Source organism: Harpegnathos saltator, unplaced genomic scaffold, assembly GCF_003227715.2.
Source record: "Harpegnathos saltator strain DR-91 unplaced genomic scaffold, Hsal_v8.6 scaffold411, whole genome shotgun sequence".
In the NCBI taxonomy this organism is placed as follows: Eukaryota; Metazoa; Arthropoda; class Insecta; order Hymenoptera; family Formicidae; genus Harpegnathos; species Harpegnathos saltator.
The window spans coordinates 1-17,840 of record NW_020230219.1 but is presented as its reverse complement, the minus strand read 5'-3'; the positions used below and the strand labels follow the sequence as shown (position 1 = coordinate 17,840).

At 36.4% G+C, this 17,840-nt stretch overlaps 1 long non-coding RNA gene and 2 pseudogenes across 1 annotated transcript; 1 reads left to right on the top strand and 2 right to left on the bottom strand.

The window, feature by feature from the left end:
* The first annotated feature begins 7,637 nt into the window (after positions 1–7,637).
* On the top strand, positions 7,638–9,893 carry LOC112589164 (Kv channel-interacting protein 2-like; annotated as a pseudogene).
* Positions 9,894–10,035: 142 nt separating this feature from the next.
* On the bottom strand, positions 10,036–12,953 carry LOC112589163 (vesicle transport protein SEC20-like; annotated as a pseudogene).
* Positions 12,954–13,845: 892 nt separating this feature from the next.
* On the bottom strand, positions 13,846–14,922 carry LOC112589162 (uncharacterized). Its single transcript, XR_003113326.1, has 3 exons — positions 14,768–14,922; positions 14,089–14,151; positions 13,846–14,012 (listed from the first exon to the last, which is right to left on the bottom strand). It is a non-coding gene; the product is annotated as an uncharacterized LOC112589162 (long non-coding RNA).
* Positions 14,923–17,840: the final 2,918 nt, after the last annotated feature.

Here is a 17,840-nt window from a genome sequence, read left to right as displayed (position 1 = left end):
TTTTTCTAGCGACGCCCTCATGAGAGTCGTTATGACAGTGCAATTAGAACCAATCTTGACAAACGGATTGAAGATTCGGATTCAGCGCATCAAATAACGTTAAGAATCGTTCTTACCTGCTCGGGTCCAAAAGTTGACCGGAATTTGTAAACTTGTGTAATTGGACAATTGGAAGGGAGTCGCACAACCTATCCCAACCTACCGAGCAGGAGCCACCAATCGATTTATATCTTGTACATTTCTCGCACACCAGGAATCAGCAGTAAGTTTCATTTTCTTTACTTCTACCTTTTCTACCACCATCTTATTAATCCCCCATATTATTGAAATCCGTTTTAGTGGGTCATTATTACAACATAGGAATAACCCTCCACCACGTTTTCCGAACGTTCGAGTCAATTTTTGATACTAGCGATCCGGACCAACTTACGTCTCAGATCCACTACCTCCGAGCCATAGTTAATATAGCGTTAGGAACAGATTATCACCCGGATCCTACACTCCTATCCCCTTACCTTCTTCCTCGTTTTTCCCCTGGTATTCCGCCTTTTTCTCCTACACACGCGTCCCCGCCTTCAACCCCTTCGATATCTTATTCACCAGTTTCCTTCTCCGAACTATCCACTCCCTTAAATTCATCCGACCACTCACGCTCCCCCTCACCCGACTAACTCTTTACTCATATTCCTTCTTTTTTTTTATTATTTCCTCCTTCTTTCACTTCTCATACACGCACACATACACATACACAGTCATTTATCAATTGTATTAAACCGCGCCGTAATTCATTTTGTTATTATACTCATTTTAATAAATTTGTTTATATTTTATTTTCATCCAAGTGATTTCAAAGTCACCTCACCTTCCAACAGTTACCTCATGGTCCTATCCCCGGTAAAGGGACTCGCGTCCTTAACCGAAAAACGGACCGCTCGTCGTACGTTGGTGTCCGAGTAAAGGGACCCGTCGGGTTCACTGACTCGTTCACTGGCACGCGGATACGAACGAGGTTCGCCTTATTCGCGAACGGAAAGTTGCGCTCCTCCTCTAGGACGTAACACTTCATTATCTTCTATTTCCTTCCAAATTTTTAAAATGTTATCTTCTTTTTTTCAGGATATTTTGTTTCCTTCGTGCCCAAAATTTCGGATGTCTTGCGAAACTCCGAATATGCTTGTGATGTTCAGAAAGGTAAATTGTAAAAAATATTGTATTTTAAGAATAGTAAAAATAATATGGGATAAATATTTTCAAAAGCGTTCAATACGTACCTAAAAATTCGACAAGTGTTGTATGTTTTTTCAGGCCTGACCGAAGCTCTCGATTGTATCTTTTGGAGAATATTATTAGTTTTGTGTATTTGTTGAAAAACACAGAAGGAATCGGGCTTAAAACCGTTTATTCACGTCTCTTCATAATAATTTAAAAATGACTGTAAATACCTGCAATCGTTGAAGATAATTGTGGATATCAATTTGAAGCCTTCTTCTATTAATGTATGTGGTAAATAAGTCAAAGATATTAATAATTTTGTCGCACCCCAACTAATTTTATTGTCGTCACCTTTTAAAATGCCATATTTGCTAGCATTATGTACTAACGCCTATAATGAGAAATGTACATGATTAAAATTGATGTGTATTATGTTAATTAAGTATATTGTTGTTTTTTATGATCCGATTTTATTACCTGACTGTAATGGAAGAAACAGCCAATGATTCTAGTACTGGGAAAAACTGTATGTAAAGCTTTTCGTTCTGCTTTTTCGAAGTCACATATTGCTGTATCAGGTGTTAATTTTAAAACATCGGTAACTTTTGTTAAGACATCAATATAATGTTGTGCAGTGCATCCTTCCATTATAGCATAGACAATTGGAAGTGTCTAAAAAATTTAATAATATATTTACGTATATTTGCAATATAGAGTGCCTATTGTGATTAGGGGAATTAATTATTTAAAGGATAAACTAATAAACTAATTATTTTCTTTACTCTATTGTCGTGTCTAATGACAATTGTCCACAATTGACAATTCGTATTTTGCAGTTGGAGTACAGTGGCGAACGTTCCATCAACAAAAATGATTAATTTTTCCTTTATATGATTGGTAATGGAATTTGACAAAGCTTTATCAATAAAAATAATTACTTTTGTTGCATCAATTTTCACTATAATATATGTTCTACAATTAATGATTCTGCTTCATTAATCTGTAGAAATTGCTTCCAATTTTCGTTTTCTAAGCAAAAACGTAATTCGTTAAGATTTTTAGCAATTCCACAAATATTTTTCTTTTTGTTACGTTCTATTGCTCTTTCCACATTATCAACGTTTGTGAAATCTAGTAAATGATCATATCTAAAAATAAATGTACAAATTATGAATTATAAATATAGCAGCTAGTCTTTACCACAACAATTTATTATTCTCAATTTTATCGTTTCGAACTCACTTTGAGATAATTTTATTTTTTATTTCTCTAGTTGTTTCAAAAGACTGTGATGCTTTAATTTCTTTTTTCATGTCAGTCAATTGAATTGGTTTCTCGTGCCCATTGTGTTTTTCACTTAATATATATTTTCCATTTATCATTTTTAAGCGTGCTAAGCACCGCACATCTTTGTTTTTGCGAAAACTACAATCATAATACCTACGAGACAATTATTTGCAATTACATACACCAAATATAATCCAATGTTCTTTTATACTGATTGTGTAAATGAGTAAAAAAATGTTATGAATAATTTTTATAGAACTATATCAAGAATGTGATAAAAATTGCAATTATTTCTCATATATAAATAACTAAGGCTCAAAAAGAAATATGACAGTATACGTAGAAAATTATTAAATTTGTAACGGCCGAACTCCGCTGTTCGGTCGTCGCTACGCGTTTCGCGCGGATAATGCTCGTCGGAGTCTGGGTTCGAGGAGGAGTAAAACAGCGAGACACTTGAGGATGGTAATATAAAAAGTTTAGATTTATTCTATGCTTACTGAGATACAAGAGTTCGGCCCCGAAGGCGTTGTCGCGGGTCGCGTCTATTAGGCGCGTCGGTACAGTACGGTGCGGTGCGGTGAGCGGTACACGCGCGCGTACGGACGGATAGGCCGCGCGGAAGGCGGGGCCTATTGCACGACGTGTGTAGACGGTAACGACGGTAACGGCGCGGTGATCGGTCTCGCTTCGCGATGCTGGGCGTCTCGGACAATTATCGCCCAATACTCGTCTCACAATCGCTCGCGTATAGATGGTCGCCGCACCGGAGATTTCGACTCTCGGTCGGACGTACGCACGCAAGTCGCGGAAGACGCGAAATGATTTTGTCCGTCGGGGCCGAGGGCTCTCGACAGAGAAGGCGTACGCACCTTCCCTTTTCCCTATGTTCGCGGAGGAAAGCGACCAAGTGCTGCGTACACTCAGCGGAGACGACGGACACACCGTACCGAGTTCTTGGTCGCTAGACGGATCGCCTAAAGGCTGAGTATGCTCAGCGGAGTTCGCCGACGGACGAACCCCTGACTCAAGGCGGCAGGTAAAGGCGAGAGACTGCCGAGTACGCTCGACTGCGAGCACGCGCACGCACGAGCCCAAGAAGACGGGAGACGGCCAAGTATCGAGTACGCTCGATCGAGACTGCGGACGCACAATCCCGTGTTCTTAGTCGCCAGTCGAGTAGTCGGAAAGCGGAAGGCAGAGCGAAACGGTCCGGATATTCTTTCCTTCAGCATAGAGCGTCTGGATCGAACGGCGGTACGGATCGGTCTGGTGTCTAGAAGCTCGATCACCGCCGTTTTATAGTTGTTCGCGCTACGATTGATACAGCGGCGATCGAGCGGCGCGCCTATCGGCGCGAGGCACGGCGACGGCGCGAGATAGCGGCGCGCGATCGTTTCGATAGCTTAAGGGTGGCGCAAAGCGCCGTTCTTCGGCCCGATAGGTGGTCGGTCGGGCCGGTAGTAACGAGGTGCATTTGCGCCTCGTTACAAATTTACAAGCTGCTCTTTCAATTTTTTACATTATTATCTCATAATTAATTTCACTTTGTTGATAGTTTCTGCTCACTTTGTATCTCTGTAAGATTTATTGAGATGGAAATGATATCCCTAGGCAAAGTTATATTTTCTTTTTTCTGCCATATCAATTAATATGCACACTGACTTTAGACACAATAAAAGAAATAATGCCATGCTGTTTGATTGTAAAATAACAATCGGGAAAAACAAAAAAATTACGAATATATATATATATATATATGTTTACATAGAGTATTTTAGGGGGACCGAGAATAAAGTCTCAATATTTTTGTATACATAGGTATACATTGGTCTGAAGACGTGTACATTAAATGAATAAATTGAATGTATACAGTATATGAAGAGTTATTCAGGAAAATAAGTATTTTTTATGTAAAGTATTTAAACAGTACTTTCCAACTTTTATATAGCATATATTAACGGTACCAATATATAACCTATCAAATCATAAACGTGTAGCCAACAAGCTAAGATTCACACCTCTGATTTCACTAAAATTCAATTACCTTACGTATTTTGACGTGTAAAATCCGAATCTCAAAGTTAAAATCGTCGTTCGGCTAAAGTTGACGGCAACTTTGACCGAGACTGTCCAACGATTTGGTATTTTCTAGGCATAATATTATTGTGATTTAGTTCTAATTTAATATTTTATTTCGCCTCTCAATAGCTTCTCAACATTTGTTGTTCCTATTGTCATAAATTTCATTGCAGCAGAAATTTCTCAATTTTAACAATTTTTTTCCTAAATTCTCGTTCACTGTATAGACTCACACTTTTCCATGTATAATATTGTAGTGATGGAGTTCTAATTTATTATATTTTGTCATAGTTTGTCCCTTGGTCGTTGCCCACGGTATGATGTCTTTTGTACTTTGTCGTTAATTTCATCGCAATCAATATGTATTGATAATGAATATATGAATTTTTATCTCAAAGCTGAGATTACACAGCGATTCGTATTTTTTAAGCATAATGTCATTGCGATATAATTCCAATTTATTATTTAAGTTTGCCTCTCAATCGCTTTTTAAGATGTCTCGTGTCTTATATGTAAAATGTAAAAGATTGAGACATTTCTACTGCAATAAAATTGATGACAAGGTGTAGGTGACAACACATGTTGAGAAGCAATTGAGAGGCCAAGTAAAATAATAAGTTAAAACTATAACACAATGATATTATGAAAAGCGCGAGTTTCTGGATAGTCTCAGTTCAGAAATATAAATTCTTAAAGATTAAAAGATATAAATTCTTAAAACGCTACTCATTGGTTAATTCAAATGCAGATTCGTACCTAGTATTTATTAATTTTTCCCAAAGTTCCTGCTCATTATACCGACTTGCGCTTTTCTATGCATAATATCGTCGTGATATATCTCTGATTTATTATTTTAATCTATCTTCCAATTGCTCCTTATTATATACTGTTATCTATATCTTGTCCTTAACTTTGATTGCTATCGAAATCTTAAAATCTTTAAGAATTTATATTTCTGAACTGAGACCGCCCAACGACATGAGCTTTTCTAGGCATGATATTATTGTGTTTTAGTTCTAATATATTATTTTAGTTGCCTTCTCAATAGCTTTTCAACATGTATTGTCTCCTATACCTTGTCATAAATTCTATTGCAGCAAAAATTTCTCAATTTTAAACATTTTTTTCCCAAGTTCATGTTAACTGTATAGACTCACGCTTTTCCATGTATAATATTGTCGTGATGGAGCTCTAATTTATTATTTTAGTTTACCCTTCAGTCGTTTTCTAATGTATGATGTCTCTTGTACTTTGTCGTTAATTTCATTGCAATCAAAATGTATATGAATATTTATCTCAAGGCTGAGATTACACAGCGACTCGTACTTTCCTAAGCATAATGTCATTGCAATATAGTTGTAATTTATTATTTAAGTTTGCTACACAATCGCTTTTCAATATGTCTCGTGTCTCATATGTAAGATGTAGAAGATTGAGACATTTCTACTGCAATGAAATTTATGACAAGGTGTAGGTGACAACGTATGTTGAAAAGCTATTGAGAGGTCAACTAAAATAATAAATTAGAACTAAATTACAATGATATTATGCCTAGAAAAGCTCGAGTCGTTGGACAGTTTCAGTCCTGAGATGAAAATTCTTAAAGATTTTAAGATTTTGATTGCCATGAAAGTTAATGACAATGTATAGATGACAGCATATATTAAGAAGCAATTGAAAGATAGGATAAAATGTTAAATCAGAGTAACAACACGACGATATTATGTACAGAAAAGCGCAAATCGGTATATTTAGCAAAAACATTGAGAAAATTATTAAATATTAGGTACGAATCTGCATTTGAGTTAACCAATGAATAGCGCTAAAGGATCATAAAAACGACGATAAAACTTTTGCTTAACATAAATCTACATCCTTTTTTATGAGGAATACTAAATTAACATCATTTAGCTATATACATGTATATATTTTATAAAATATCAAAGTTTGAGGTTAACTCCTTTATCATAATAATACATGCATGCAACAAATCAACCTGTTAGCAACCGTATAAAAGGGTGGAAAACAAATAGTAAAATTGGACGACATAACAGAGTTATTGATTTTTATAATAATCATGTACACATGAAGGAATACATGTAGTCGAGAAATACAAATTCGTACCTGATATTTATTAATTTTTCCCTAAGTTTCTGCTCATTATACCGACTTGCGCTTTTCTATATACATAATATCGTCGTGATGTAGCTCTGATTTATTATTTTGATCTATCTTCCAATTGCTTCTTAATATATGCTGTTATCTATATCTTGTCGTTAACTTTGATCGCTATCGAAATCTTAAAATCTTTAAGAATTTATATTTCTGAACTGAGACCGCCCAACGACATGAGCTATTCTAGGCATGATATCATTGTGTTTTAGTTCTAATATATTATTTTAATTGGCTTCTCAATAGCTTTTCAACATGTGTTGTTCCCTATACCTTGTCATAAATTTCATTACAGCAAAATTCTCAATTTTAAACATTATTTTCCCAAGTTCATGTTAACTGTATAGATTCACACTTTTCCATGTATAATGTCGTGATGGAGCTCTAATTTATTATTTCAGTTTATCCTTTAATCGTTTCCCAATGTATGATGTCTCTTGTACTTTGTCGTTAATTTCATCGCAATCAAAATGTATATGAATCTTTATCCCAAGGCTAAGATTACACAACGACTCGTGCTTTTCTAAGCATAATGTCATTGAAATATAGTTCCAATTTATTATTTAAGTTTGCCTCTCAATCGCTTTTCAATATGTCTCGTGTCTCATATGTAAGATGTAGAAGATTGAGACATTTCTACTGCAATGAAATTTATGACAAGGTGTAGGCGACAACACATATTGAGAAGCAATTGAGAAGCCAAGTAAAATAATAAGTTAGAACTATAACATAATGATAGTATGTCTAGAAAAGCGCGAGTTTCTGCATAATCTCAGTCCTGAGATGAAAATTCTTAGAGATTTTAAGATTTCGATTGTGATGAAATTTAATGACAATGTATAGATGACAGCATATATTAAGAAGCAATTGATAGATAGGCTAAAATGATAAATCAGAGATACAACACGACAATATTATGTATAGAAGAGCTCAAGTCGTTGTACAGTATCAGTTCAGGAATAAAAATTCTTAAAGATTTTAAGATCTTCACCGCCATGAAAATCAACGACAAGGTATAGATGACAGCATATATTCAGAAGCAATTGAGAGATGGACTAAAATAATAAATCAGAGCTATATCACAACGATATTATGCATAGAAAAGCTCAAATCGTTGGACACTCTCAGTTCAGGAATAAAAATTCTTAAAGATTTTAGGATCTCCCCAATGAGCAAAATGAGTGCAAATTGAGCGCAAATTGGCAGCAAATTCGATCAAAACTTGATGCCAAAACCATATGCAACTGTGTCCTCTTTAGGATTGTGTTTTGACGTCAAGGCTTGATGCGGGGCAACTTGCAGTAAATTTGCAGCAAAAACCGTGCAAGTTTTGTAGCGCATAACTTAGCACCAAATAGGCACCAAACACCGAGCAACACTTGCGCACAAGACACGAGAGCAAATTGGCAACAAATCCGCAGTAAGCCTTGCACTCAATCAGCTGATCGAGATGGTGGCGACGTGCGTTAGGTTTTAAATGGCTCCTAACTTATATATTGCTAAATTTTAATTACAATTCTGCATTTAAAAAGGGAAAGATGTATATAGAAATAAATATTTGACAAAACAGACTGTGTAATTTATTATATAAATATATATACATATAAGATCACGATATTCGTAATTATCGTTATTTACATGTAAAAGGTAAGAAATGAAATATATGCGGTGGGACATATTGACTTGTGTATTCTATATAATTTCTATATAAATATTTTATAACTATAGGTATTATTCTGAATTTTGAAATTTTGACTACAAATTCATAATCAGCAATTCTAAAAACCTTTAGTAAAACGTGAATTAGACGCAGATTATTTCTAGAAAAAAGTCAGACACGGAAAGGTTAAGTCACATTGCATAAGTTTTTATGTTATGACTACGAAAGAAATATTAGTATACAAAACTATTCAGAATTCTTATTTTTACTTTTCACTACATGAAACGAGTTAACACGCGCACGATAATCGTTATATACTACAAGAACTTACGAGAAAAGATTACAAAAAAGGTATCAAAACTTGCCACCAATTTTTCACGCGTCAAGAGAATACTTAAAAGGAAAGATCTCTTTCTCATTTATTCGCGAGAAGTTCACGACATCGCGTTCTGAATTAACGTTCGCTCAAATATTTTCAGCTAAGAGTCCCGTCTTTTCGCGACTGACGACGATTCGGTCCGCCGGCGGAGATACTGCGCAAACAGTGTGACGCCTGGCGATTTGAAACCCGCATACGCCAAAAACTGTTCCCATTGGCCGACCCAACCAGATGCACGCAAATCGTCTTCTACAGTTTCGATAAGGACGGCGACGGTTTCGTCAGCTTCAGCGATCTTCTGGATGCCACAGCATCGATCGTGAACGGCATGGTCGATCAGCTCTCTTGGATATTTGGGTGAGCAGTAATCGCTATTAGTAACGGACTGTCTGATTCCAGGTTTATTTTCGAGTGCAACCTGAAAGATTTTTATTTCGTGTCAGTTAAGAAGTTCGATTTGATTTTCTGTAACTTCTTCGGGCACAAACTGACCACTTTGTACTTTTTTCTTGCTGTTTAATGATGGCTGTGCAGAGAAAATTTACATATATAATCATTTTTCCTCGGAATAATACTCAAAGTTAAAAAGTGACATTTAAAAATGTTAATATTAGTCGCAATAGAAATTTTACTTGATTATTGGATATTTATTAAATATTTGATCACTAATACTTATTGAAGTCAATAACCTCGAAGATTATAACATGCGAAATACTCTCTGGACCTACTTTTCATCAGATTCTACGATTTTTATGGAGAAGGTTGTATCACGAAGCGAGAAATGTTGGTCATAATATTCGCGATTTATGAGATGGTGCAGGACGCGCAGACCATCCAGCCCGCAGTTAACATCCAAGTGGACAAGTTCTTCAAGAAGATGGACGTAGACAGAGACGGAATAGTCACCAGGGAGGAATTCATAAGCGATTGTAAAAATGTACGAGCAATTAGTTTCCATAGCGTCTCGCGATACGACATCATTATTTTAGTGATAATGAATAGTAGAAACGTGTATACATTTTGAAATTTAATAAATATTTTATCTTCTTACAGGATATCATTATATACAACCAGTTGAGTTTATTTAATAAGATTTGGTGACCGAATGAAAACGTCCTTCAGAGATTAACGAGCAATTTATCCACACACGCGTAAAGTCATTAAAATACTTGTAAAGCCCGTGTCACCCGATTTCTCCTCTTAAATAGTACATACATTCTTTATGTCATTTATCGTGAGAATTCCTGCGCAATATGTTACAGTCGCGATATCATCGTAAATGATCAGTCCATTTCATTAATATCACATACAAAGGGCTTTCAGAACAGTCTCTTTTGTGAAATGTAAAACACGCAGACGAGGAAGAACGCGAAGGCTAGTGTAAGTAATACTTTATCGGTGACTTCGCATTTACCATATTTTCCTAAGAGCTTTCCCGATTGCACTATCACTTGCTGTTGATGCTCCAGCTCGTTTCTCGCGTTATCAACTTTGTCAGAGGATGTTACTGAAACAAAACAGCAAAATCGGTAGAATCGTAATAATTATTCTTAAACAGACAATATATGGTGAGGCGATAATAATAAATAATAATTTATCTAACAAAGAGAAATTACATGGTGCAGAAGTAATCCTTGCGGTGGTAACGCTTTTTTTCAGGTGATTCCTAAGATTTGAAGGTCATCTTTGTTTTTTTTAATGGAATGCTGTTTCTGAATTTATTTTTCGATAACAGTTATTAGAAGAAATACAACAACCTATAAAAAAGAACGACTCAAAATCAGTTATGATACAAAAAACATTTTAATAAATTTTATTACATTAAAACATTTTATTTAAAAAATAATTTAGGAAAAAACGATAAAGGATTTAGATTTTTAAAGCTTAGTTTACTTAGAAAATAAAACTTTACTATTATAAGACAATTGTTTCAGTATCATGTATTTTCTGTTAAATATTTTTCTATTCTCATATCTCATATATTCAAGATATTCAAGATAAGATAATAGCTACTGCTTCATTCTGCATGATAGATATCTAATAAATTCCACATTTTTATGAAATGATTCAAAAATATAGTACGTACACAATATGTCCAATGTATCAGCACTTCTCTGAGTTGTCTCAGCTAGATGCCTTACGATGCTGAATAATTTGTCTGTGATTTGGCTAGAAGAATCTGTCAAACTTTGTTTGTCTCGTCGTTTACGAAGAGCATTTTGCCGCTCCTCTGGCAGAGAGAGCAGATTCTCCCAAACTAATTTATCTATTACACAAGTGCTAACGACATTAGCCTTGCGAAAGACCGCCAAGAACACATTTAATTGCTCCTTATAGCTCTCAACAATGGAAAACAACTGTCTTCTTCTTCTCATTTGGTTCGGTTTCAACGACAGACGCTAATCGCTCTATGGAAGATTCTAACACTGCAATTTTGGTCCTACCTTCGGCATTGAGTTCGTCTAACGCTTTGTACAACCCAGTGCATTGTTATATGTCCTTCACAGAAAATACATGGTGATTTGTTATTTGGCTTATCATTATAATATAATTCCTAACATATTATTTATTATTGTAAACATGATCCTACTATTTATTATTGTAAAACATGATGTTAATTTTCTCTTCTTCTTTCCTTCTTCTTTTTCCAGAATTGATGTTAATCTAAAGTTGAGACTGAGGTTATACACAGTCTGTCCCAGATGAGACTGGTTCCATCAAAGTTCTTAGCGCAGCGACATCTATGAGTGAATGATGGTAGGTGAATGTTCTACCCTTCATCTACTTAACCTCAAAATTTGAGCGAATTCGGTTGATATTTCACTGTGGTTTAACATTTTATATAAAGTCACTTTGTGTCGGTCGAAAAATCAACATGGAACAAAGAGCGAATATTAAATTCTGTTTTAAATTGGGTAAAAGTGATGCAGAAACGTACGAAACGCTAAAAAATGTGTACGGGGATGAATGCATGTCCCGTGCACAGGTTTTCCGTTGGTTTGGCCGATTCCGTGACGGTCGTGAGGACCTTGCAGACGCTGACCGAGCATCGCCGCCAAAAACCACTCGCAATGAAGAAAACATCGAGAAAGTCAAAGAAATTCTTCGAAGCGACCGCTGTGTGTCTGCGAGACTCATCGAAGAGGAAACTGGGATACCGAAAAGCACAGTCTATCGAATTTTGACCGAAGATTTGGACAAACGGAAGGTCTGTGCGCGCTTTCGTGCCACACACTCTGACAGACGACCAAAAAGATTGGAGAGTTCAGCATTGCAAAGACATGTTAAAAATGTCCCGAAGGAATCCGGCAAGCATGTCAGCCATTGTAACTGGTGATGAAACGTGGTGTTTTCAATACGAGCCAAAAACAAAACGTCAGAGTACGGCATGGAAGTCACCAAAAGAGCCAAAAGAGAAAAAATTACGCTTTCAGAAGAGCAAAATCAAGACAATGCTGACCGTTTTCTTCGATTCAAAGGGAATTGTTCACAGTGAATTCGTTCCAGAAGGTCAGACGGTGAACGCAGAATATTATCTTGGAGTTCTACAACGATTGTGGGTCAGAATTCGACAAGTTCGACCGGAATATCGAGAGCCAGACAGTTGGTTTTTGTTGTACGATAATGCACCATCGCACAAAGCCATCATGGTACGTGAATTCTTGACCAAAAAAGGCATCATTGTTATCGATCATCCACCGTATTCACCTGATTTGGCTCCGTGCGACTTTTGGCTATTTCCCAAACTGAAATTGGCGATGAAAGGAAATCGTTTCGATACCATCCCGGTCATCCAAAAGACTTCGACCGCCATACTAAAGGCCATTCCAGCCGATGAGTATAAAAAATGTTTCGAAAAATTTGTTGAACGTTTCCAGCGCTGTATTGACTCAGAAGGAGATTATTTTGAATAAACAAGAATAAAAAATCAAAATAATAAACGCTTTATATTTGTTTTAGACCAGTCTCATTGGATCTGGGACAGACTGTGTATCTCATAGTTTATGAGATAGAATCACACATATATATACATATATTTACTTGTATTAAAGCGTTCATTTGAAGATGATCCTTCACAATATCCTGACATATCAGTTCCACCGTGTAATTCTCGGAATCCATTTATGTGTAAATTATTTACTCCTACGTATCACTCCTCTCTGTATGTTATGTGGACAACAAAACTCTGGGGCTCAATTATTTGGTCTGTTCTTTTCAGCTGCACTGCGGTCACTGCAGAACTAGTGCATTAAGTTAGAATGAGACAACTATATTTTTTCTCACTTTAACTTATTGCACCAGTTCAGTAGTGCAGCTAAAAAGAACAGACCACTTGAAAGCGTACGAGATATGTCGCATGCGACAATTGTCACCTGTGACAATTGTCGCATGCGATTCGAGAGCCGTGTTGTCGCTACTGTCAGGAAACTCTTAACCAATAGAGAAAAAGCAATAACAAGAGCGGGAATTTTTCTCTACATGACGATTAATAGAGATGGATACAAAAGGCAGATATAATCCCAGATAGCCAAACCTGCGCGAGCAGATTTCGAACAAAGCCTGCTATCATAGTTTGATGGCAAATAGACAACAAATTTAACGCAGAATCTGTTATATCAAATTATGCCGCCAATCTGCAGTCAAATATGCGCCAGATCCTGTTGTCAGATATTTGACGGCAGATTTGTAGCAAAAACCGCGCAAGACTTGCAATAATTTGACGGCAGATTGGCGGCAGAAACCGAGCAAACTCTACGCGCAGACTCTACGTGTAGTTTGGCAGCAGGACCTGCGCGGTTTCTGCCGACAATCTGCTCGCACGGCCTGTTACACAGGTCCTGTCGACAAAACACGAGCCTAATGAGGACACAGATGACTATGGTTTTGATGTGGAGATCTGATCGAAATTGGCGTCAATCTGCGCGCATTCTGTTAGCATTTTGCTTACTGGGATATTGATAGATATGGAAGCAAGTAACTTACTTCCACAGATGCATCTAATGCTGAAGATCTTTTTGGATGATGGTATTGCTCTACGATATCAATAATATTGTCAACCTGTCTTCTAGTTAATCGAAATAATTTTATGAATTGGTTTTCTGGAAGTTCAAATGGAACTTCTCGGGTTCGGAAATGTCTCCCATTTCTTTGTACATGTCTTTCTGCTTCAGTAAGCATATCAGCACCAATAATATTTACTATATTGGCCATATTAACCAACTTCTGTAACAAAATTATTTAAGAGTATACGCTCGAACAATGTGTATAACTAACGTGGGATGTTTCCAAAACTTACCTTATTCAAAATGCAATAACATAGGCAACAATATAGGCTATGTTCTGATATTCACTGCCAATACTGAAAATATATAGTTTGTGTCACGTAAACTATAAATTTTCAGCGCTGGCAGTAAAGTTGGGTAGATCTAAACTTTTGAAGTTAGGAATTAAAGCTTAAGGCCGATTTCTCTCAGTGATAAATAAGATAAGCCAATAAGAAAAATTATTTAGGCACATGTACACGTTTTCACGCACGTTTCGATCTGGTTTGGCAAAATGTCCGACAACGAAGAATATGTTGCTGACACTGCTCAGGTAGAACAGAAAATAACGATGACATCAAAATGATATCAAAATGATGAGAAAAACTCTTTTCTCATCATGATTCGGTCATTTTCTTGTCATTTTGATGTCATCATGATTTTTTGTTCTACTTGGATGACGACGAAGTTTTAATAACAATTATACAAGCAAATCCCTGTTTGTATGCAGAAGATAATAAATATTATAAAAATCACAACATAAAGGAAATGAAATGGGAAGTGATTAGTAAAGCTTAGACCAAATAGCTAAAAGCTTATTACACCTATTGTAGACCCGGCCTAATGAAAACATATAATAAGCACAAATTAAATTAAGTAAGAAAGAGATATGTATTAGTATAATATAAGGAGGTATTAAATATATACTTGTACCTTCCATCATTTTTGCCAAGAGTTTCATTGTATTTAACACCAGTCCACCAGTCATCTTTAACCCTTTGCACTCCGCGCGTTTTCTTATCACTGCCTACTCTGGCAACTCCGGCAGCACTTTTGCAGTGGAGCGTCTGGGAAAGAGAAATTTTACTTTGAACGTAAAAAATTACAAGTGCTTGTAATTTTCAAAAGCAACTAGAGGTATTGATGTTAATACTAGAATGACTCCACAGCGGAGCCACCGGAGTTACGAAATAAATGATGGATGTCTCCACAGCGGAGCCAACGGAGCGCTAAGGGTTAAATTCAATTTTACCTATAGTTATAAAATATTTATATAGAATCAGGATATATGATTCAAACAAAGATGAATTTTATTGGTATAAGATTATTTTATAAATAATAATTTTCTGCTGACCAACATATAAAACTGTAGGTCTTCGCTTTCGTTGATTTGGAATAGATACCTCACAGCGATTTCCAATTTTACATAGACTGACTAAACGTTCTTCTACCTCCTCACGTTTTTTCTCTTCTTTTTCTTTTTTTTTTCGTTTCTACTCTTTTCTCATATCTTCTTCATTATATTTTCCTACTTTGTTCTTCTCAAGAAATGCTTTGACAGTATCTACAATATAAAACATAATTATAGATATTTACCTTTTCACCCAAGTGTGGAAATGATACGTGAGATATCCTTTTAAAATACCACTTCCACTTTGCAGTCTTCAGAAAGAGATGGACGAGATTAATCATCAGTTACAACGAATGCACAAGTTAATATCCCACCGCATATATTTCATTTCTTGCCTTTCGTTTACATGTAAATAGCGATAATTACGAATATCGTGATCTTATATGTATATATGTTTGTATAATAAATTATACAGTCTGTTTTGTCAAATATTTATTTCTATATACACCTTTCTCTTTTTAAATGCAAAATTGCAATTAAAATTTATCAATATACAGGTTAGGAACCATTTAAAATCCAACACACGTCGCAACCATCTCGATCAGCTGATTGAGTGCAAGGCTTGCTGCGGATTTGCTGCCAATTTCTCTCGTGTCTTGTGCGCAAGTGTTGCTCAGTGTTTGGTGCCTATTTGGTGCTAAGTTATGCGCTGCAAAACTTGCGCGGTTTTTACCGCAAATTTACTGCAAGATGCTCCGCACCAAGCCTTGTTGCACATTTGGTTGCAATTTGCCAGTAGAATTTGATAACATAAAGTTTGTTGCAAATTTGTTACCTATTTGCCATCAACACTTGATGTCAACTCTCATGCGAAATTTGTTCGCTCAGGTTTGACTATCTGGGTCCATTGCAATGAAAGTCAAAGACAAGGTATTGATAACTGCATATATTAAGAAGCATTTGAGAGATAGAGTAAAATAATAAATCAGTGCTGTATCACGACGATATTATGTGTAGAAGAGCCCAAGTCGTTGGACAGTCTTAGTTCGGGAATAAAAATTCTTAAAGATTTTAAGGTTACAATTGCCATGAAAGTCAAAGACAAGGTATAGCTGACTGCATATGTTAAGAAGCTTTTGAGAGATAGGCTAAAATAATAAATCAGAGCTACATATTATGTTTAGAAGAGCTCAAGCCGCTGTAGAGTATCAGTTCAGGAATGAAAATTCTTAAAGATTTTAAGATTTGGGTTGCTGTGAAAGTCAACGACTAGCTATAGATGACAACATATATTAAGAAGCAATTGAAAAATAAACTAAGATAATAAATCAGAGCTACATCACGACGATATTATATGTAGAAAAGCTTAAGTCGATGTAATTAACAAAAACTTAAGGAAAAATTACTAAATATCAGACATTAATCTGTTAGAGGTAACCAATGACCAGCGATAAAAGACCATAAAAAGCGGCGGTAAAACTCTGGTTTAATACAAATCACTATCCTTTTACATGAGAAATACATACTTATGCGAGATGGAACGGGAGGTGTGAAAGACACGGACGGTCAACATGCTGCTCCTTTTGATGCCAAAATTTTTCAGTCACATTTACGCTTATTTTCTGTAAATGACTAACATATCAACAATATTTGTAAAAGTGCGTCATCTGCTCTGCAGGAATGAAAATTATATAATGAGATTAATGAACGGTATGCGGTAAGCAAGATGTCAAGCACACTGCGACATGTCGACCGAAATTGATCACGGCGTGTGCATTTTTCGCTTATATCTCGGCAACGGGTAGAGATACCGACGTCATTAGCGAAGTATTACATTGTTCATATTCTGTTCTACTGGGATTAACAGTTTATAATGGTACGAATAATAAGAGTTCGTTAATTGAAACGGATAAGTGCGCGTGTAAGAGCTTGTCTCGTGGCGCGCTTACGCAATCTTCTGCAATGATTATCGAATGCTTATTATTCGTATCATTAGAAAGCACTAATCCTCATAGAACAGGACGCAGGTAAGATAACACTGTTGGTGGGACATCGATATCTCAAGTGGTTGCCGAAATATAAGCCAAAAATTTAATGCCGCTAACGAGTTCGGGCTGACAAGACGCAAGATTTGCGCGCTTTCACATTGCGTTCATTATTCGTATCGTTATGAATAATCAACTCGAGCAGGACAGAATACCGAGAAAGCATTTATTGTGGAACATCGACAATATCTTATACGGTTGCAGAGATATAAGCGAATAATGTGCCAACATAATTTTTCAGGGCTAAAAGGATCGTCTTGCGTGAACTGCATCTTTGAAACTGACTGTACCTACTGAACAGACTGTATCTACGATGAGAGTTATTTAAGTTTAATACAGAATTCACTGACGCGCAAATCTCGACGTTATGCCACGGTTGACTCTCCGGATGGACAATGTAGTAGTGCTTCCACGCACGCTTGCACCAACAGTTTAGATTCGCGCCCAAGCGATTCGCGCGTGGTGGGAGCGCTTTGTGCTCGTCCCGAGCCTCGCTCGCCGCGCCGCGCGCCGCTCCTGTCATTGTGTTTTCTGTTGCGCGTTGCATCATCAGTTCCCTCGGCTTTTCTTGTTTGGAAAGTTTTGTTTAGGTCTTGTATGCACTCTAGTG